We start from the raw sequence: 20,861 nt of genomic DNA on the forward strand, positions 1-20,861 counted from the left end.
GTCATGGACAGCCTGGGACACAGGGTGACCTGTGGTTGTGTCATACCCAGTGGTTGGTCAGATTTACTAGGAATTTGCCAATCCAAGCTTGTGTATGATAGACATGTCTGACTCTTTGCAACACTATGGGTTGTAGCCGACTAGGCTCCTCTCTATCCATGGAACTTTCCAGGCAAGAATACTGGAGTGGGTTGCCATTTCCTACTCCAGAGGATCATTCCGACCCAGGGATTGAACCCACATCTCCCAGGTCTTCTGCACTGACAGACGGATTTTTTATCACTGTGAATTTGTCAATCAGAACTTGAGTCTTAATTCAAAAATACAAGACTCCATACTGAACGGTTGTCTGAGGAGACCTTACAAATAGCTGAGAAAAGAAGAGAAGCTAAAGGCAAGGAAGAAAAGGAAAGATATACTTATCTGAATGCAGAGTTCCAAAGAATAGCAAGGAGAGACAAGAAAGTCTTCCTCAGCGATCAATGCGAAGAAATAGAGGGAAACAATAGAATGGGAAAGACTAGAGATCTCTTCTGGAGAAGGCAATGGCACCCCACTCCAGTACTCTTGCCTGGAAAATCCCATGGATGGAGGAGCCTGGAAGGCTGCAGTTCATGGGGTCGCTGAGGATCGGACATGACTGAGCAACTTCACTTTCACTTTTCACTTTCATGCATTGGAGAAGGAAATGGCAACCCACTCTAGTGTTCTTGCCTGGAGAATCCCAGAGACAGGGGATCCTGGTGGGCTGCTGTCTATGGGGTCGCACAGAGTCGGACACAGCTGAAGTGACTTAGCAGCAGAGATCTCTTCAAGAAAATTAGAGATGCCAAGGGAACATTTCATGCAAAGATGGGCTCAATAAAGGACAGAAATGAAATGGACCTGACAGAACCAGAAGATACTAAGAGAGGTGGCAAGAATACACAGAAGAACTATACAAAAAAGATCTTCATGACCCAGATAACCACAATGGTGTGATCACTCACCTAGAGTTAGACATCCCAGAGTGTAAAGTCAGGTGGGCCTTAGGAAGCATCACGACAAACAAAGCTAGTGGAAGTGATGGAATCCTAGTTGAGCTATTTCAAATCCTGAAAGATGATGCTGTGAAAATGCTGCACTCAATATGCCAGCAAATTTGGAAAACTCAGCAGTGGCCACAGGACTGGAAAAGGTCAGTTTTCATTCCAATCCCAAAGAAAGGCAATGCCAAAGAATGCTCAAACTACCGCACAATTGCACTCATCTCACATGCTGGTAAAATAATGCTCAAAATTCTCCAAGCAAGGCTTCATCAGTACGTGAACCAAGAACTTCCAGATGTTCAAGCTGGATTTAGAAAAGGCAAAGGAACCAGAGATCAAATTGCCAATATCCTTGGATCATAGATAAAGCAAGATAATTCCAGGAAAACATTTACTTCTGCTTCATTGACTACGCTAAAGCCTTTGACTGTGTCAATCACAACAAACCGTGGAAAATTCTTTAAGAGATGGGAATACTAGACCACCTGACCTGCCTCCTGAGAAATCTGTATGCAGGTCAGGAAGCAACAGTTAGAAATGGACATGTAACAATGGACTATTTCCAAATAGGAAAAGGAGTACATCAATGCTGTATATTGTCACCTTGCTTATTTAACTTCTATGCAGAGTACATCATGAGAAATGCCAGACTGGATGAAGCACAAGCTGGAATCAAGATTGCCAGGAGAAATATCAACAACCTCAGATATGCAGATGATACCACCCTTATGGCAGAAATTAAAGAGGATCTAAAGAGTTTCTTGATGAAAGTGAAAGAGGAGAGTGAAAAAGTTGGCTTAAAACTCAGCATTCAGAAAACTAAGATGATGTCTGATCCCATTGCTTCACAGCAAAATAGATGGGAAAGCAATGGAAACAGTGACAGATTTTATATTTTTGAGCTCCAAAATCACTGCAGATGGTGACTGAAGATGTGAAATTAAAAGATGCTTGCTCCTTGGAAGAAAAGTTATGATTAACTTGAAAAAGGTCCGTCTAGTCAAAGCTATGTTTTTTCCAGTAGTCATGTATGCATGTGAAAGTTGGACTATAAAGAAAGCTGAGTGCCGAAGAATTGATGCTTTTGAACTGTGGTGTTGGAGAAGACTTGAGAATCCTTGGACTGCAAAGAGATCAAACAAGTCCATTCTAAAGGAAATCAGTCCTGAATATTCATTGGAAGGGCTGATGCTGAAGCTCCAATACTTTGGCCACCTGATGTGAAGAACTGACTCATTGGAAAAGACCCTGATGCTGGGAAAGATTCAAGACAGAAAGAGAAGTGGACAACAGAGGATGAGATGGTTGGATGGCATCACCAAGTCAATGGATATGAGGTTGAGCAAGCTCCAGGAGTTGGTGATGGACAAGGAAGCCTGGTGTGCTGCAGTCCATGGGGTCACAAAGCATTGGACGTGACTGAACGACTGAACTGATACTGAAAGACAGTGTCCAGTCAGTCCTCCTCGACAGTTTGATAGAGCTTTGAAACAGTGCCTTTTGCTTGGTGATGTTTTGGTTTTGTTTGTTTTTTTAAAATGTGGACCATTTTTAAAGTACTTTGCCAACAAAGGTTCGTCTAGTCAAGGCTATGGTTTTTCCTGTGGTCATGTATGGATTTGAGAGTTGGACTGTGAAGAAGGCTGAGCACCGAAGAATTGATGCTTTTGAACTATGGTGTTGGAGAAGACTCTTGCAAGTCCCTTGGACTGCAAGGAGATCCAAACAGTCCATTCTGAAGGAGATCAGCCCTGGGATCTCTTTGGAAGGACTGATGCTAAAGCTGAAACTCCAATACTTTGGCCACCTCATGCGAAGAATTGACTCATTGGAAAGGACTCTGATGCTGGGAGGGATTGAAGGCAGGAGGAGACGGGGACGACAGAGGATGAGATGGCTGGATGGCATCACTGACTCGATGGACGTGAGTCTGAGTGAACTCCAGGAGTTGGTGATGGACAGGGAGGCCTGGCGTGCTGCGATTCATGGGGTCGCAAAGAGTCGGACACGACTGAGCGACTGATCTGATCTGATCTGATTGATTTTGTTATAGTACTGTTTGTTTTGTGTTTTGACTTTTTGGCCACAAGACATGTGGGACCTTAGCTCCCCTCCCAGAGATAAAACCTGAACCTCCTGCATTGGAACATGAGGTCTTAACCACTGGACCACCAGTCCCTGCTTGGTGATGTTCTACTACCCGCTACTTTTGTTTCTAAACTGTATCTTCTGATGTATTTAGGAAACCTGTGGGCATTGGTGACCTTTTTGTTTTCTATTTTACTCTAGCACAAACACCATTACATCCCTAAGACTCTTAAATGCAAGGAGAAAGAAACATACCCACCTTCCCAGGGCCTAAAAAAATCAAAGTCCAGGCTTACATGTAGGAAGAATTTTTTTCATGCTTATTATTAAACTGTAGATATGATCTGATAACATACTTTCTTTCACTCAGTGTTACATCAAAACCCTTTTTTCCCCCACGCTGCTAGTCTTTATCATTATCTTACTCAGGGCCAATGTAATATTTCATCAAGTTGATGGACCCTAATTTACTTACCCATTTCCCTATTATTGGACACCATTGCTCTAATACAGATACCACTATTATCTCTCTAACTGGTGAATCAAAAGCTGACAAAGCAGATACTGGCAGACTCAGCCATGAATTGTGCATATGGTCAGGTCGCAGGCAATTTCTTCTATTTAACTTATGGGCAACAAATAGAAGACCAGTGGTTTCCGGGGTGAGAGAGTGGGGAGAGGAGCTGAAGGACATGGTGAATGAGGGGATTTTCAAAGACAAATACTGGGATTTGATGAGGTTGGAAAGTATGCTAGTTTCCTGTGACATTTGTAACAAATTACCACAAATTTGGTGGCTTAAGGAACAGCAGACATCTGTTCTCTCACGGTTCTGGAGCCTGAAGTCCAAAGCAAGGTATTGCAGGGTTGGATCCTTCTTAAGACTGGGGAGAATTTGCTTCATGCCTCTCTCCCAGCTCCTAGCGGCTGCCCACAGTCCATGCATTTCCCCAGTTTGTGGTCACATAAGTCCAGTCTCTGCCTCCATCCTCACATGGTCTTCTCTTTCCTGTATCATATGCCCCTGTTTTCTTTCATAAGGACACTTGTCATTGGTTTTAGGGCTCATCCAGATCCAGATCAATCTACTCCTGAAATCCTTAACCTAGAAACATCTGCAAAGACCCAACCTCCAAACAGGGTCAGAGTTGCAGCTCCCCAGTGGACATATCTTTTAGGGGTCACCATTCAACCCACCATAGAAAGAGAAGGCAATTAAATTCATGAACACAGTTGTACGTTGCGGGTTCCTGTTACCTGCATGTCACTGTATCACCTATTTGTCTTTATTCAGCAATATTCTAGGAGTGGGAGGGAGGTCCAATAGGGAGGGGATGTATGTATACATATAGCTGATCCACTTTGTTGCATATCAGACACCAATAAAACTTTGTAAAGCAACTATACCAATTTAAAAAAGTATGGTTATAGTGCAGAATAGACCAACAGGCAATACAACAGAATAGAATCCAGAAGTAGAACAAAATTATATATGTAATTTTATATACACACACACACACACATATATATATATATATATAAATTCAGAGTGTGACTGAAAGTCGCTCAATAGTGTCTGACTCTTTGCGACCCCATGGACTATACAGTCCATGGAATTCTCGATGGAGAATGGAGAAAAACAAAAAAAAACAGATATCTTTCCATATCAGACTGGAGAGATCGCCCAGATTCATCTTTATTGACTGCTGAGTACTGCATAACATGCAGGTCACATGTTTGGGGGTTTCACAAGTGGCACAGTGGTAAATAACCTGTCTGCCAATTCAGGAGACGCAGGAGACATGGGTTCGATCCCTGGGTTGGGAAGATCCCCTGAAGTAGGAAATGGCAACCCACTCCAGCATTCTTGCCTGGGAAATCCCATGGACAGAGGAGCTTGGCGCCCTATAGTCCATGGGGTCGCAAAGAGTTGGACACGACTGAACACTCACATGCTACATGTACACTTACCAGATTTTTCTTAACCTTGTGACCTAATTATGTTTCATCATTATAAATAAAGGTGGACATGAACGTCCTCATGCATGCATCACAAGCATGTGTACAGTTTGTCCTGGACCTATAACTAGTTGTCTTAACACTGTATCTTTTCTCTTCAAACTTGATTTTATATATAATTATATATGTGTGTTTATATTTATATTAATTTGTATGTATATATGTGTATAATATTTATTATATGTTATTAATATATATTAAATGTAATATATATTAAATGTTATTAATAAATAACATTTATTTATTATATTAATAAATTATTTACTAAATGTCAGATGTCAGGCCTTATGGTATATTTGTGTGTGTGTGTGTGTGTGTGCATGCACTAAGTTGTGCCTGACTCTTGTGACCCTGTAGACTGTAGGCCACCAGGCTCCTCTGTCCATGGGGTTTTCCAGGCACGAATACTGGAGTGGATTGCCATTTCCTCTTCCAGGGAATCTTCTTGACCCAGGAATCAAACCCATGTGTCTTATGCCTCCTGCATTGGCATGCAGATTCTTTACTATTGAGTCACCTGGGAATCCCAATATTTTTATACATGATTTTCTTTGATTATATCAAAAGCATTCATGGCAGTTACTACCATTACTCTATTTTTCATTCACTACACAGGAGAAGAATACTTTCCAAAAAGTTAAGTAACTTTCCTACCATCCCATTGCTAGAAGAGGCAGGGCTGGAATTACAACCTAGAGCCCAACTATTTAACTAATAGTCTCTATTATTGCCCATTCTCAGCTAGTAAAGAGTCTGCCTGCAGTGCAGGAGGCCCCAGTTTGATTCCTGGGTTGGGAAGATCTGCTGGAGAAGGGATAGGCTACGTACTCCAGTATTCTTGGGTTTCCTGGTGGCTCAATCAGTAAAGAATCCATCTGCAATGTGGGAGACCTAGGTTCGATCCCTGGGTTGTGAAGATCCCCTGGAGAAGGGAATGGGTACCCACTCCAGTGTTCTGGCCTGGAGAATTCCATGAACTGTATAGTCCACGAGGTCTCAAAGAGTCAGACACAATTAGTGAGTTTCATTCACACCCTGAATTTATATACATATATATATATATAAATAAATATAATTATATATATAATTCTGTTCTACTTCTAGAGTCTATTCTGTTTTATTGCCTGTTGGTCTATTCTGCACTATAACCATATTTTTTAAATTGGTATGGTTGCTTTACAAAGTTTTGTTGGTTTCTAGTGTACAATAAAGTGGATCAGCTATATGTATACATACATCCCCTGCCTATCTGACCTCCTTCCCACCCCTCCACAACCCACCCATCTAGGTCACAACAGAGCACCAAAACTAAGTCAGAAAGAAATAAACAAATATATTAATACATCTGTATGTAATCTAGAAAAATGGCACCGATAAACCTATTTGCAAAGCAGAGATAAAGACACAGCTGTAGACAATGGACAGGTAGACACAGGGTGGGGACATTGGGGCGGGATGAATTGGAACATTGGAATAGATACTGTGTAATTTTAACTTTGGACTTTTGCAGGACAATGCTAATATCTGATAGACCTATCTCCTTTCTCTTTTTCAAAAACTTGCTGGATATTCTCACCTATTTATTTTTCCAGATAAGTGGTAAAGAATATTGTTAAGTTGCAGTATAGTTCAGTTCAGTTCAGTCGCTCAGTTGTGTCCGACTCTTTGCGACCCCATGAATTGCAGCACGCCAGGCCTCCCTGTCCATCACCAACTCCCGGAGTTCACTCAGACTCATGTCCATCGAGTTAGTGATGCCATCCAGCCATCTCATCCTCTGTCGTCCCCGTCTCCTCCTGCCCCCAATCCCTCCCAGCATCAGAGTCCTTTCCAATGAGTCAATTCTTTGCATGAGGTGGCCAAAGTACTGGAGTTTCAGCTTTAGCATCATTCCTTCCAAAGAAATCCCAGGGCTGATCTCCTTCAGAATGGACTGGTTGGATCTCCTTACAGTCCAAGGGATTGTCAAGAGTCTTCTCCAACACCACAGTTTAAAAGCATCAATTCTTCGGCACTCAGCCTTCTTCACAGTCCAACTCTCACATCCATACATGACCATTGGAAAAACCATAGCCTTGAGTAGACGGACCTTTGTTGGCAAAGTAATGTCTCTGCTTTTGAATATGCTATCTTATGGTTGGTCATAACTTTCCTTCTAAGGAGTACTGCTAAGTCACTTCAGTCGTGTCCGACTCTGTGCTACCCCATAGACAGTAGCCCACCAGGCTCCCCTGTCCCTGGGATTCTCCAGGCAAGAACACTGGAGTGGGTTGCCATTTCCTTCTCCAATGCATGAAAGTGAAAAGTGAAAGTGAAGTCACTCAGTCATGTCCAACTCTTCACAACCCCACGGATTGTAGCCCACCAGGCTCCTCCACCCATGGGATTTTCCAGGCAAGAGTACTGGAGTGGGTGGCCATTGAGTAAGCGTCTTTTAATTTCATGGCTGCAATCACCATCTGCAGTGATTTTGGAGCCCCAAAAAAACAAAGTCTGACACTGTTTCCACTGTTTCCCCATCTATAAACCCTATTGAATTTATATTGTACTTGCATTGAATATATATATTAATTTAGGAAGACTTGATACCTTAATAATACTTTCTTATCCAACATCTAGTTAGGACATCATAAAGACATTTTTTATCTTTCTGAATAGATTTGCATAGCTTTATTCCTGTAGCTGTTTTCATTCACATTTCTATTTAAATTTGTTTCTAGATTTTTTTTTTTCTATTGACTTTCAGGTATAGTATTTTTCTTATATTACATTTTCAAACAGGTCATTACTTCCATTATATTTTCTATTTGTTGTACATTGTGAAACTATTGGCTTTTTTCATATTAATTTTGTAACCAGCCACCTTAGTAAATTTTTTTTTTCTGATTTGTTTTCCAGCTGATTCACCAAGGCTGAACTTAAAAATAATAATCATTTTACCTCCATTTTAACAACAGACATCCCTTGTATTTAATCCTCTTGTTTAATTTCTTTGGCAGTTGTGCCCAGAATAGAGGTCCTCGTCATCTGGTTCTAATCTAATAGAAGATCTTGCATTATTTCAACATTAAATATGAAGCAAGATTTGGACTTAAGATTTCTTTCTTTTGTATCATGTTAAAAAGCAGTCATTTATTTCCGTTTTACCAAGTTTTTTTTTATCAGAAATTTATATTGAATGTTTTTCAAGAGCCTTGGAGGTAACTATTGACATTCATGCAAAGGGATGAGTGATTGAGTGGGGCCAGGCAATCCTGTTAGCCTTAAACCAAGTCTCTGTCTTCCTGGTGAGTGACAGTGTGAGGTTGGAAGGGAGGTGAAACTTCAAAGAATTTAGTTTGACAAACTTCTGGTTGCCATAGGGGATGGAGAGAGGGCAGGGAGGAATAAATTAAGAGTTTGGGATTAAATATACGCACTACTGTAGATAAAGTAGATTGCCAACAGGGACCTACTGTGTAGCAAAGAGAACTATACTGAGTATTTTGTAATAACATAGAATGAAAAAGAATCTAAAAAAGAATATGTATGTCAATATTTATATATATCTGAATCATTTTGCTGTACACCTGAAGCTAACAGCATTGTAAATCAACTGTGTGCATGCTAAGTCGCTTCAGGCACACCTGACTCTTTGCAACGCTTTGAACTGTAGCCCGCCAGGCTCTTCTGTCCATGGGATTCTCCAGGCAAGAATACTGCAGAGGGTTGCTATGCCCTCCTCCAAGGGATCTTTCTGACCCAGGGGTCGAAGCCATGTCTCTTATGTCTACATTTGCAGGCGGGTTCTTTACCATTAACACCACCTAAGAAGCCCAAATAAACTATACTTCAGTGAAAAACAAAGAATATAGTTTGAGAAGGCTGTGCTGAGGAGGTGATATTTAAGCAGAGTTCATTGCAGGGGAGCTGCATGAGATATGCGTAAGGATAACAAACTGGAATCAGAAACCGTCTCTCTGACCTCTTAAATGTTATCATGAAAGAAGGTACATTTCCTAACATTGAGTCATCTTGTACAGTCATAATGAACCTGATTTCATCATAAGGTATAGTTATTTTAATGGGTTATTAGGTTGACAGTATTTAACTTAGAACTTTTTACACCCATGTTTCTAAGTTTAGCCTGAGGATTTTAAAGTGTATCTTTGTAAAATTTTGCTCTGTATGTTAGACTGGCTTTAAAAACAGGAATTCTTAAGTTTGTATTTCCTTTTTCCATGGCTTAATACCATTTCATTGATACAACATTATGTTTCTTAAATATCTGAAAATATTTGTTCATAAAAGTATGTCCCTGGTTCTTGGAGGAGGAGAACGCAAGTCGTGTGTGGTTTAGTTTAGTTTACATTTATTGATTTATTCAGGGTTTCCCCTTTTCAGTTAAATTGGTTAGTTTCTGGTTGTTTAGAACTTCATCAAGATTTTCATATAGAATAGTGGTAGAGTTAGGGAAAATGCTGGGCAATATCATTTTAATTTCATCTTTGTCCACATTATTTGCCTTGTCCCATAAAGTATTAATTAAGGTTTTTGAAAAGTATTACTTGCATATAGTAAAAATTACCCCTTTTAGCAGGACAGTTTAATGTGTTTGGAAATGTGTGCAGTTCTGTAATCACCACCACTATAGTGACATAGAATATTTCCACCCCCTCCCCAGTTTCCCCACGCCCTTTTGTGATCAATTCCTCCTTCTCCCCAGGCCCTAGAAACCACTGATCTGATTTTCTCCCTATAGTTTTGCTATTTCCAGAATGTCATATAAGTAGAGTCCCACACAATGTAGCTTTATGAGTCTGATTTCTTTCACGAGGCATAATGTTGTCAGGGTTTATCCATGTTATTGTATGTCTCAGTAGTTAATTTCTTTTTCTTTCCAGTTTTATAGAGAGATAATTAATATAGAGCATTGTTTTAAGATGTTCAGTGTAATGATTTGATATATGTATACATTGCAAAATAATTACCACAGTAAGTTTAGCTTGCACTCGTCTCATTTGTTTCCTGTGTGTTGAGGAATATTTTATTGTCTGAAAATGCTCCGGTTTATTTATTCATGGGTGGCCGTATGGGCGGCTTCCAGTGGTTGTCTACTGTAAACACAAGTACCATGAATTTTTGTGCAGGAAGCATTTAGCTTTATTTATCTCATTTCAATATCCAGGATTGAGTGTGTTGGGTTATATGTAAAGTGCGTTAATATGTTTAACTTTATCAGAAACCACCTTTATGTTTTGCAAAGCAGCTTTATTGTGTGTTCCCAATAGCATCCCTATTATTACACATCCTTGTCAGGACTTTGCATTTTCCACTCTCCTTTGGCCATAGGAATAGGTGAATGGATGAGAGGTAAGATCTCATTATGATTTTAGCTTGGTTTTCCCTGACTAATTAATGGCGGTAAGCATTTTTCATGGGTTACTGTTTTCTGCACATCTTCATTGGAGAGATGTTTGTTCACATCACTTGCCCATTTAAAAAATTGGATTGTTTCATATTATTGAGTTTCAAGACCTTTTTATATAATATTCTGAATACTAGTCCTTTCTTCAGATGGATGTTTTGCAAATATCTTGTCCCTATCTCTTTTTATTTTCTTGCTAGCATCATTGGAAGAGTAGAAGTTTTTAATTTTGATGAACTCCCAATAATCACAAATTATTTTTGTTGTATGCTTTTTGTGCTTTTTTCATATCTTAAAAAAAAAAAAAAGGTTGACCTAACTCAAAGTCATGAAATGTTTTTCCTGTGTTTTGTTTTTAGTTGCTTATTGTATATGGTGTTGAGGTATGGGTCAAGGTTCATTTTTTACATATAGATGTTTGTTCCCAGATGGCACTAGGGGTGAAGAACTTACCTGCCAATGCAGGTTAGCTGTAGGAGACCTGGGTTTGATCCCTGGTTAGGAAGATCCCCTGGAGGAGGGCATGGCAACACACTCCAGCATTCTTGCTGGAGAATCCCCGTGGACAAAGGAGCTTGGCAGGCTGCAGTCTATGTGAAGCAACTTAGCATGCACACTTTTATTCCAGCATCACCTATTAAAAATACTCCATTTCTCTTCTATTATTTTTTTCCTTAAATATTTGGTAGAATTCTCTAATGAAACCATTTGGGTCTGGATTTTTCTTTGCGGGAAGGTCTTTAAATTACAAATCCAACTGACTTAATAAGTGGATAATTGGGGTTAGCTAATTCTTCTTGAGTGAATGTTGGTACTTAGTCTTGCAAACAACTTATTTAATTTATGCTATCAAATTTATTGACATAAAGTTGTTTATAATAATCCCTTTTTATTTTTAATATCTCAAGGCTATGTAGTGATGTGTCCTCTTTCATTCTTGATATTTATGATTTGTATCTTTCCTCTTTTTTTTGATGGTCTGTCTGGCTAGGAGTTTGTCATTTTTATTTATTTATTTTTTTAAAGAATCAACTTTTGATTTTATCACTTGTCTCCATTGGTTTTCCATTTTCAATTTCATTGACATCTCTTTATTATTTCCTTTCTTCTGCTTCCTTTATATTTAATCTGCCCTTCTTTTTCTACTTTCTTAATGTTCAGCTTAAATTTTTGATAGGAGAACTTTCTTATTTTCTCATACAGGCAATTTAATGCTATAAATTTCTGTTTAAGTACAGCTTTCACTGTCTCCCACTATTCCACATAGCTGAACATTCTGTGTTTTCATTTTCAGCCAATTCAGTACAATTTAGCTTCACTAGTGATTTATTCTTTAACCCATGGAAAGAATTTTCAAGTGTTTTTTGTGTTATTTACAAATGTGGGGGTACTTTCAGATATCTTTCTGTTGTTGATTTTTAGTTTAAGTCCAGTGTTATCAGAAAGCACATTTGCTATGATTGCAGTTCTTTTATATTTACTGAGTTTTTTTTACGGGCCAGTGTATGGTCTATTGTGGTGAATGTGCCAAGTACACATGAAATGATATGTAATTTGCTGCTATTAGGTACAGTGTGCTAGAAGTGCTAGTTAGGTCAGCTCGGTTTATGGTTTTGTTCAGGTATTCTCTAGTTTTAGTGATTTTCTTTACTGTTCTATCAATTACAAGGGAAAGAGTCATGGAAGTCGCCAACTATAATTGTGGATTTGTGTATTTCTCTTTTAAACTCAGTCAGCTTTTGTTGTATGTTTTTGGTGGTGGATATATTTTTCTTTAGTTTTATGTAGCTCTGTTGTTAGGTGCATTGCAAAATATTTTATATCTCTATTTTTAATTGATTTTATTAGCTATTGGCTCATCTTATCCTCTTATCTGTTTGCTTTCCAGCTATTAATCTTACATGTCTTTTGAGCCTACATTTTCTCTTTTAAAACCTCCTTCTCTTCTACTTACCTCAGATTTTCATGTTGTTTCTTTTCTTTTAATTAAATGCCTTCAATAATTTATTTTCATTCTTTATGTAATGAAATATGTAGTTTTGGCAGCATATTTTTTTTTAGGAAGCATAATAGGTGTTGCTTTTTTTCTTAAATTCCTGGTACAAACTGTGGTTTTGATTTTTTTCTTTGTATTAAATTTTGATTTGATTTTTAAAATTTCCAAGTGGCTTGGGTTTTTATTTGTTCCCACTTTTGTAATTTCTTCCTAAATTTATTGAGTTGTCAGAGATTGCAGTCTGCTCTGTTTTTAAAATTAAACAAGCTTACTTTTAACCCAAATATGTAAAAATATGAATGTGAAAGCAGTCATAAACAATAGGTAACCAACGTATGTGGTTATATCCCAATAAAACTTTACTTATAGAAGCTAGAGGAGGCAGTATTTGGCCCAAGGACTGTAGCAAACCGTGTTCTGAAGGGACCAATAAAATGTTAACTCACATTATTTGTCCTCATATTTCCTTTAATGTTTCCTTCTGAAACTAAAATCAGAAAACAAAATACATTCACAAATGATTTGTGGCTGCTTCATCTTTCAAATATTTTGCTTTCGAACAACCTGTTGAATACTTTTCTAAAACATGACCCTGTGTGTGTGCTCATTGAACCCATATCTCCTGCATTGTCAGGCAGATTCTTTACCACTGAGCCACTGGGTGAAATTGTTAATTCACCAGTTTTTACAAACACTTCATTCAGTTCGATTCAGTTCAATGTCTCAGTCCTGTCTGACTCTTTGCAACCCCATGAACCTCAGCACGCCAGGCCTCCCTGTCCATCACCAACTCCCGGAGTTCACCCACACCCATGTCCTTTGAGTAGGTGATGCCATCCAACCATCTCATTATTATTGATATCTCTCCCGGCAATCTTGAGTCCAGCTTGTGCTAATTCCAGCCCAGCGTTTTTCATGATGTACTCTGCATAGAAGTTAAATAAGCAGGGTGACAGTATACAGCCTTGATGTACTGCTTTTCCTATTTAGAACCAGTCTGTTGTTCCATGTCCATTTCTAACTGTTGCTTACTGACCTGCATATAGGTTTCTCAAGAGGCAGGTCAGGTGGTCTGGATACTAACACTACTATCCAAAGATGGAGTTATAAAATTTCAATTAAAAAATGGAACATAAAGTAATTAGCCTCCAATTAAAATAAATAAATTTATATTTTAAAAAATGGAACAAAATCAGGAATAACATCAAACTGAATGAAGTGTGGAGAAATGAAAAAAGTGGAGAAAACCACTAGACCATTCAGGTATGACCTAAATCAAATCCCTTATGACTATACAGTGGAAGTGAGAAATAGATTTAAGGGACTAGACCTGAAAGACAGAGTGCCTGATTGATGGACGGAGGTTCGTGACATTGTACAGAAGACAGGGATCAAGACCATCCCCAAGAAAAAGAAATGCAAAAAAGCAAAATGGCTGTCTGAGGAGGCCTTACAAATAGCTGTGAAAAGAAGGGAAGTGAAAAGCAAAGGAGAAAAGGAAAGATATACCCATTTGAATGCAGAGTTCCAAAGAATAACAAGGAGAGATAAGAAGGCCTTCCTCAGTGATCAATGCAAAGAAATAGAAGAAAACAACAGAATGGGAAAGACTAGAGATCTCTTCAAGAAAATTAGAGATACCAAGGGAACATTTCATGCAAAGGTGGGCTCAATAAAGGACAGAAATGGTATGGACCTAACAGAAGCAGAAGATATTAAGAAGAAGTGGCAAGAATACACAGAATCACTGTACAAAAAAGATCTTCATGACCCAGAAATTGACAATGGTGTGATCACTCACCTAGAGCCAGACATCCTGGAATGTGATGTCAAGTGGGTCTTAGGAAGCATCACTATGAACAAAGCTAGTGGAGGTGATGGAATTCCAGTTGAGCTATTTCAAATCCTGAAAGATGATACTGTGAAAGTGCTGCACTCAATATGCCAGCAAATTTGGAAAACTCAGCAGTGGCCACAGGACTGGAAAAGGTCAGTTTTCATTCCAATCCCAAAGAAAGGCAATACCAAAGAATGATCAAACTATCGAACAATTACACTCATCTCACACGCTAATAAAGTAATGCTTAAAATCCTCCAAGCCAGGCTTCGGCAATACGTGAACTGTGAACTTCCAGATGTTCAAGCTGGTTTTAGAAAAGGCAGAGAAACCAGAGATCAAATTGCCAACATCTGCTGAATCATCGAAAAAGCAAGAGGTTTCCAGAAAAACATCTATTTCTGCTTTATTGACTATGCCAAAGCCTTTGACTCTGTGGATCACAATAAACTGTGGGAAATTCTGAAAGAGATGGGAATACCAGACTATCTGACCTGCCTCTTCAGAAATCTGTATGCAGGTCAGGAAGCAACAGTTAGAACTGGACGTGGAACAACAGACTGCTTCCAAATAGGAAAAGGAGTACGTCAAGGCTGTATATTGTCACCCTGCTTATTTAACTTACATGCAGAGTACATCATAAGAAACGCTGGGCTGGAGGAAGCACAAGCTAGAATCAAGATTGCCGGGAGAGATATCAATAACCTCAGATATGCAGATGACATCACCCTTATGGCAGAAAGTGAAGAGGAACTAAAAAGCCTCTTGATGAAAGTGAAAAAGGAGAGTGAAAAAGTTGGCTTAAAGCTCAACATTCAGAAAACGAGGATCATGGCATCTGGTCCCATCACTTCATGGGAAATAGATGGGGAAACAGTGGAAACAGTGTCAGACTTTATTTTTTGGGGCTCCAGAATCACTGCAGATGGTGACTGCAGCCATGAAATTAAAAGATGCTTACTCCTTGGAAGGAAAGTTATGAGCAACCTAGATAGCATATTGAAAAGCAGAGATATAACTTTGCCACCAAAGGTCCATCTAGTCAAGGCTATGGTTTTTCCAGTGGTCATGTATGGATGTGAGAGTTTGACTGTGAAGAAAGCTGAGTGCTGAAGAATTGATGCTTTTGAACTGTGGTGTTGGAGAAGACTCTTCAGAATCCCTTGGACTGCAAGGAGGTCCAACCAGTCCATCCTAAAGGAGATCAGTCCTGGGTGTTCATTGGAAGGACTGATGCTGAGGCTGAAACTCCAATACTTTTGGCCACATCATGCAAAGAGTTGACTCATTGGAAAAGACTCTGATGCTGGGAGGGTTTGGGGGTAGGAGGAGAAGGGGACGACAGAGGATGAGATGGCTGGATGGCATTACCGACTCAATGGACATGAGTTTGAGTGAACTCTGGGATTTGATGATGGACAGGGAGACCTGGCATGCTGTGATTCATGGGGTCTCAAAGAGTCGGACACGACTGAGCGACTGAACTGAACTGAATGGATCTACCAGTTAGCATCGTTTCCCCTATCATGTTGTTATTATATTATAAGATAAATAGGTCTATTATCAGATTTAACTCTCTGGTCACCCATGTATGAGCAGCATATCATTTCCTTTTCACAGGAAAGAAATTCAGGCTGGGTTTAGTACAAAGGGACCAGTTTCCTGTCTAAGGGAGGGTTGGTTCTTTCGGTGGGATCATTCGTAATACGCCTTGCAATAAATTATCTAAATATATTTCCTAATTCTTTTGCCAATAGAATAGTTTTGCCTTAAGTTTATCCAGAAAACTTCATCTTAGATGATAACCAAACTTCTTCAAATAAAATACATTTATATTTAATGTTTCACTGAATTAAATTTCAGTCTTTGTGACTTATTATGTGCTCGTATAAAGTTTCGATCCACTCTAGGAAGACCTATTTTATTCCTCTGAATTATTATCTGGGCCAGTAGTATATTGTTTTATTTTTAGTAACTTTTTTGTAAGTTTAATAAAGGAAAATGGTTGTTCTTACTTTAAAAAAATTTTTTTAGATTCCACATGTAAGTGATAGCATGCAGTATTTTGTCTTTCTGTGGTTTATTTTGCCTGGCTTATTTCACTTAGCATAATTGCCCCCAGGTTCACCCATAATGTTGTAAATGGTTGGATTTCCTTCTTATTTTAAGGCTGAATAATATACCATTATGTGTGTGTGTGTATATATAAATATTATATATAATTTTTTCTTTATCCTTCAATATACACTTAACACTGTTTCCATTGTTGTGCAGTTGCTAAGTCTTGTCTGACACTTTGCAACCCCATGGATTGCAGCATACCAGGCTTCCCTGTCCTTCACTGTCTTCCAAAGTTTGCTCAAATTCATGTTCATTGGGTTGGTGATGCTATTTATCTTGTGTTTCCATACCTGGGGTGCTGTGAATAATGCTGCAGTGAACATGGGAGTACAGATATTTCTTCAAGATGATTATTTTACGTTCTTTGAATATATACACAGTAGTGAGATTTCTGGGTCATACAGTAGTTCTATTTTTAATTTCTTGAGGAACCACCATACTGTTTTCCGTAGTGGTTGTACCAGTTTACACTCCTACCAGCAGTGTACAAGGGTTCCCTTTTTTCCACGTCCTTACTGCCATTTGCTATTTCTTGTCTTTTTGATAACAGCCGTTCCGATAGATGTGAGGTGATGTCTCATTGTGGTTTTGATTTTCATTTCCTTGATGATTAGTGATGTTGAGCACCTTTTCATGTATCTGTTGGCCATATGAATATCTTCTCCAGTAAAATGTCTATCTTTGTCTTTTGTACATATTTAAATTTGATTTTTTTTGTTTGTTTTTGTTATATGCTGTTGAGTTATAGGATTTCCTTATATATTTTCTATGCTGCTGTGCTGTGCTGCAGAGTCGTGTTTAATTATTTCCAAACGTTTGGACTGTAGCCTGCCAGGCTTCTCTGTCCATGGGATTTTTCAGACAGACATACTGAAGTGGATTGCCATTTCCTCCTCCAGGGGATCTTTCTGACCCAGGGATTGAACCTGCATCTCCTGTGTCTCCTGCATTGCAGGCAGATCCTTTCCCACTGAGCCATCGGGAAAGCCTGTGTATGTGTGTGTGCCTGTGTGTGTGTATTAACCTCTTATTAGATATGTGGTCTGCAAATATTTCTTGGCTGGAGTTGTTGGGGTTCTGTATACGTAAGATTGTGTCATTTGCAAACAAAGACCATATTCTTCCTTTATGATTTAGATGGATTTTATTTATTTTCCTTGCCTAATTGCTCTGCCTGGGACTTCCAGTTGTGGATTAGTTGCTAAGTCATGTCCAGCTTTTTTGAGACTCCATGGCGTGTTGAATAGAAGTGGTGAGAGTGAGCGTTCTTATCTTTTACCTGATTTTAGAGGAAGCTCTATCAGCTTCTCACCGTTAACATTGACTACAGTGTTAACAATGAGGCTTGTTATATATGGTCTTTGTTTTATGTTAAGGTATGGTTTTCTGTACCTAATTTCCTACAGAGTTTTTATCAAGAAAGAATGGTGAGTTTTGCCAAATGTTTTTCTGCACCTACTGAAATGATCACATTGATATTAATCCTTCCTTTTATTAATTTAGCATGCCACATTTATTGATTTGTGTTTGTTGAACCATCCTTGCATCCCAGGGAGAAGTTGCTTTGATCATGGTGTAGACTCTTGAGAGTCCCTTGGAAGCAGGGAGATCAAACCAGCCAACCATATGACTCAGTCAGATATGACTGAGCTACTGAACAGAATAACGAGAATGACCCTCTTAATGTACTGTTGAATTCACTTTGCTAATTTTGTTGAGGATTTTTGTGTTTATTTTGTTGAGGATTTTTGTGCCTATGTTCATCAGGTGTGCTGCTGCTGCTGCTGCTAAGTCGCTTCAGTCGTGTCCGACTCTGTGCGACCCCATAGACGGCAGCCCACCAGGCTCCCCTGTCCCTGGGATTCTCCAGGCAAGAACACTGGAGTGGGTTTCCATTTCCTTCTCCAATGCAGGAAAGTGGAGAGTGAAAGGGAAGTCGCTCAGTCGTGTCCGACTCTTAGCGACCCCATGGACTGCAGCCTACCAGGCTCCTCCATCCATGGGATTTTCCAGGCAAGAGTACTGGAGTGGGGTGCCATTGCCTTCTCCGTATTGGCCTGTGATTTTCTTTTCCTGTAGTGTTCTTGTGCAGCTTTGGTGTCAGGGTAATGCTCAGTAAAGTGAATTTGAAAGTGTTCCCTCTTCTTTAATTTTTTGAAAGAGTTTGAGAATGATTGATAATAATTTTTCAAATGTTTGGTGAAATTCACCAGTGAAGCCATCTGATCATGGACTTTTATATGCTGGGAAGTTTTAGATTGCTGATTCCGTCTCTGCTAGTAATTGGTCTGTTCACATTCTCTGTTCCTTCATGATTCACTCTTAGTGGGTTGCATGTTTCTAGGAACTTGTTCATTTCTCTTAGGTCATCTAATTTGTTGGCATAAATTGTTCATAGTACTCCTTCTGACCCTCAGTATTTCTTTGTTATTGGTTTTAATGTCTCCTTTTGCATTTCTGATTTTATTTATTTGAATCTTCTCTTTTCTTAGTTTGTCTAGTTAGAAGTTTGCCAGTTTTGTTCATCTCTTCAAAGCTAATTATTAATTTCATTGATTTTTTTTTCCCTACTGTCTTTCTAGTCTCCATTTCTTGATTTCTTAGGCTTGTAGTCTTCCACATAACCTTTAAAATAATTGGTAGTTAACTTTATGAATTAAAGTCATAAAAATTCTGAATAAAATTATGTTCCATTAATATATTGGTTTAGAAAGGACTGATATTTTTTATTGCATTTTCTCCTTCATACATAGATATTTCTACTTGTTCAGGTCCCATTTTTATGCCTTCAATAAAACTTATGGTTTGCTTGTTTTTTTCCAATGTAGATCCAAAATCATTACTATCAAATGTATCCTTGTCTTATAATTATTTTAGTTTCTACTGTGAAATGACTTTCCACTTGTTATTGCTATTGATTTTTGTGTATTTAGATCAGTTCTAGCCAAATTACAACTCCTGTATAAATGTAAGTAGTTTTTATAAGTCTCTCATTTTATAAGTTTACTGTCACATCGTTTGCAGATAGATACAATTTTGTCCCTTCTTTCTCAGCATTTTTCCTGAGTGTTTCATTTCTTATCTAAGTTTAAGCATTGGCTTAAACCTCCAAAACAATAATAAATAGAAATGGAGATGGTGGGCCTCTCTTTTTCAGGATTTTAGAAGAAATATCTTCAGTATTTTATCCTTTAATATGAGGTTTACTGAGGTTTATTTTTCAAAACAGCCTTATTATGTTTAAGAAGTACCCATCAATTCCTATTTCAGTTAAAGCTTTGTTAGGTTATACTGGGTTTTGTCAAATATATCTTGGCTTACCTAGCAATGAGGATTTCCTCTGTGACAACTGCTAAGAAATCTTAACTCAAATTTGCTGAAGCACAAAGTGAATGTGTTGGCTTTGTTGTTGTTGTTGTTCCCTTTTAACAATCCCCTGGAGAAGGAAATGGCTACCTACTCCAGTATTCTTGCCTGGTCAGTTCCATGGACAGAGGAGCCCTGCTGGGCTACGGTCCCTGGAATCACAAAGAGTCAGACACGACTGAGCAACTAACAGTCCTATCACTACCACTTTTTAAAAAAAAATTTTATTGAAATATAGTTACTTTATAGTGTTAGTTTCAGTTATAAGTAAAGTGAATCAGTTACATATATACTGCATATATCCACTCTTTCTTAGTCTCTTTCCCCATATAGGCCATTGCAGAATATTGAGTAGAGCTCCCTGTGCTCTGTAGTAGGTTGTTATTAGTTATCTATGTTATCTGTAGTTTATAACTGAAAATGATCAGGATGAAGTTGACTTGAGGCCAGCTTCATATCAGGGCTCAAACTGTGTCACTGGGATCTGGTTAACTCTTACAGACTCTCTCCCTGTGACTACTTGATAGGCTGCAGCTCCTCTGAAACTCATGCGTCCAGTAGCTTCAGATCCAGTGATGGGAAAGTGAAGGGTATTCCTAAGACTCCAGAAAGTATCTTATTTCCTCTCACTGGCTTTTGAAGCGCCATACCCTTGCCCCTGAGTCACAGGGTCATAACCAGGGTAATGTGACGGGATGATGTAGAACACAGGTTCCACCGTGGAGCTGAGTTGAATCCCATCCAGTACTCGTTTGCTGAGAGGAGACAAGCAGGTGCATCCTGAGGAAAGCTTTGGTTTCAGTTACCAGAACAAGAGAAATCAAATACTGGGCGGCACAATACCAGATGTCACTTCAGCATCTATTGATTCAAGCATATGGCTCTTCCCGTTAATTTCTGGTTGTAATACATTGTCTTGATACATTTGTTGATGATAAACCATCCTTGGAATCATCCTTGCTTAGTCATGGCTTATCCTTTTGATGCACTGATTAATTC

At 38.8% G+C, this 20,861-nt stretch overlaps 1 protein-coding gene across 12 annotated transcripts in view; it reads left to right on the forward strand.

Moving 5' to 3' along the window:
- Positions 1–20,861, forward strand: part of PTPRT (protein tyrosine phosphatase receptor type T) — a 1,155,381-nt gene that overhangs the window by 792,473 nt on the left and 342,047 nt on the right. The gene's annotated exons all lie outside the window — the stretch shown is intronic.

This window comes from Bubalus bubalis, chromosome 14 (assembly GCF_019923935.1).
Source record: "Bubalus bubalis isolate 160015118507 breed Murrah chromosome 14, NDDB_SH_1, whole genome shotgun sequence".
NCBI classification, from domain to species: domain Eukaryota; kingdom Metazoa; phylum Chordata; class Mammalia; order Artiodactyla; family Bovidae; genus Bubalus; species Bubalus bubalis.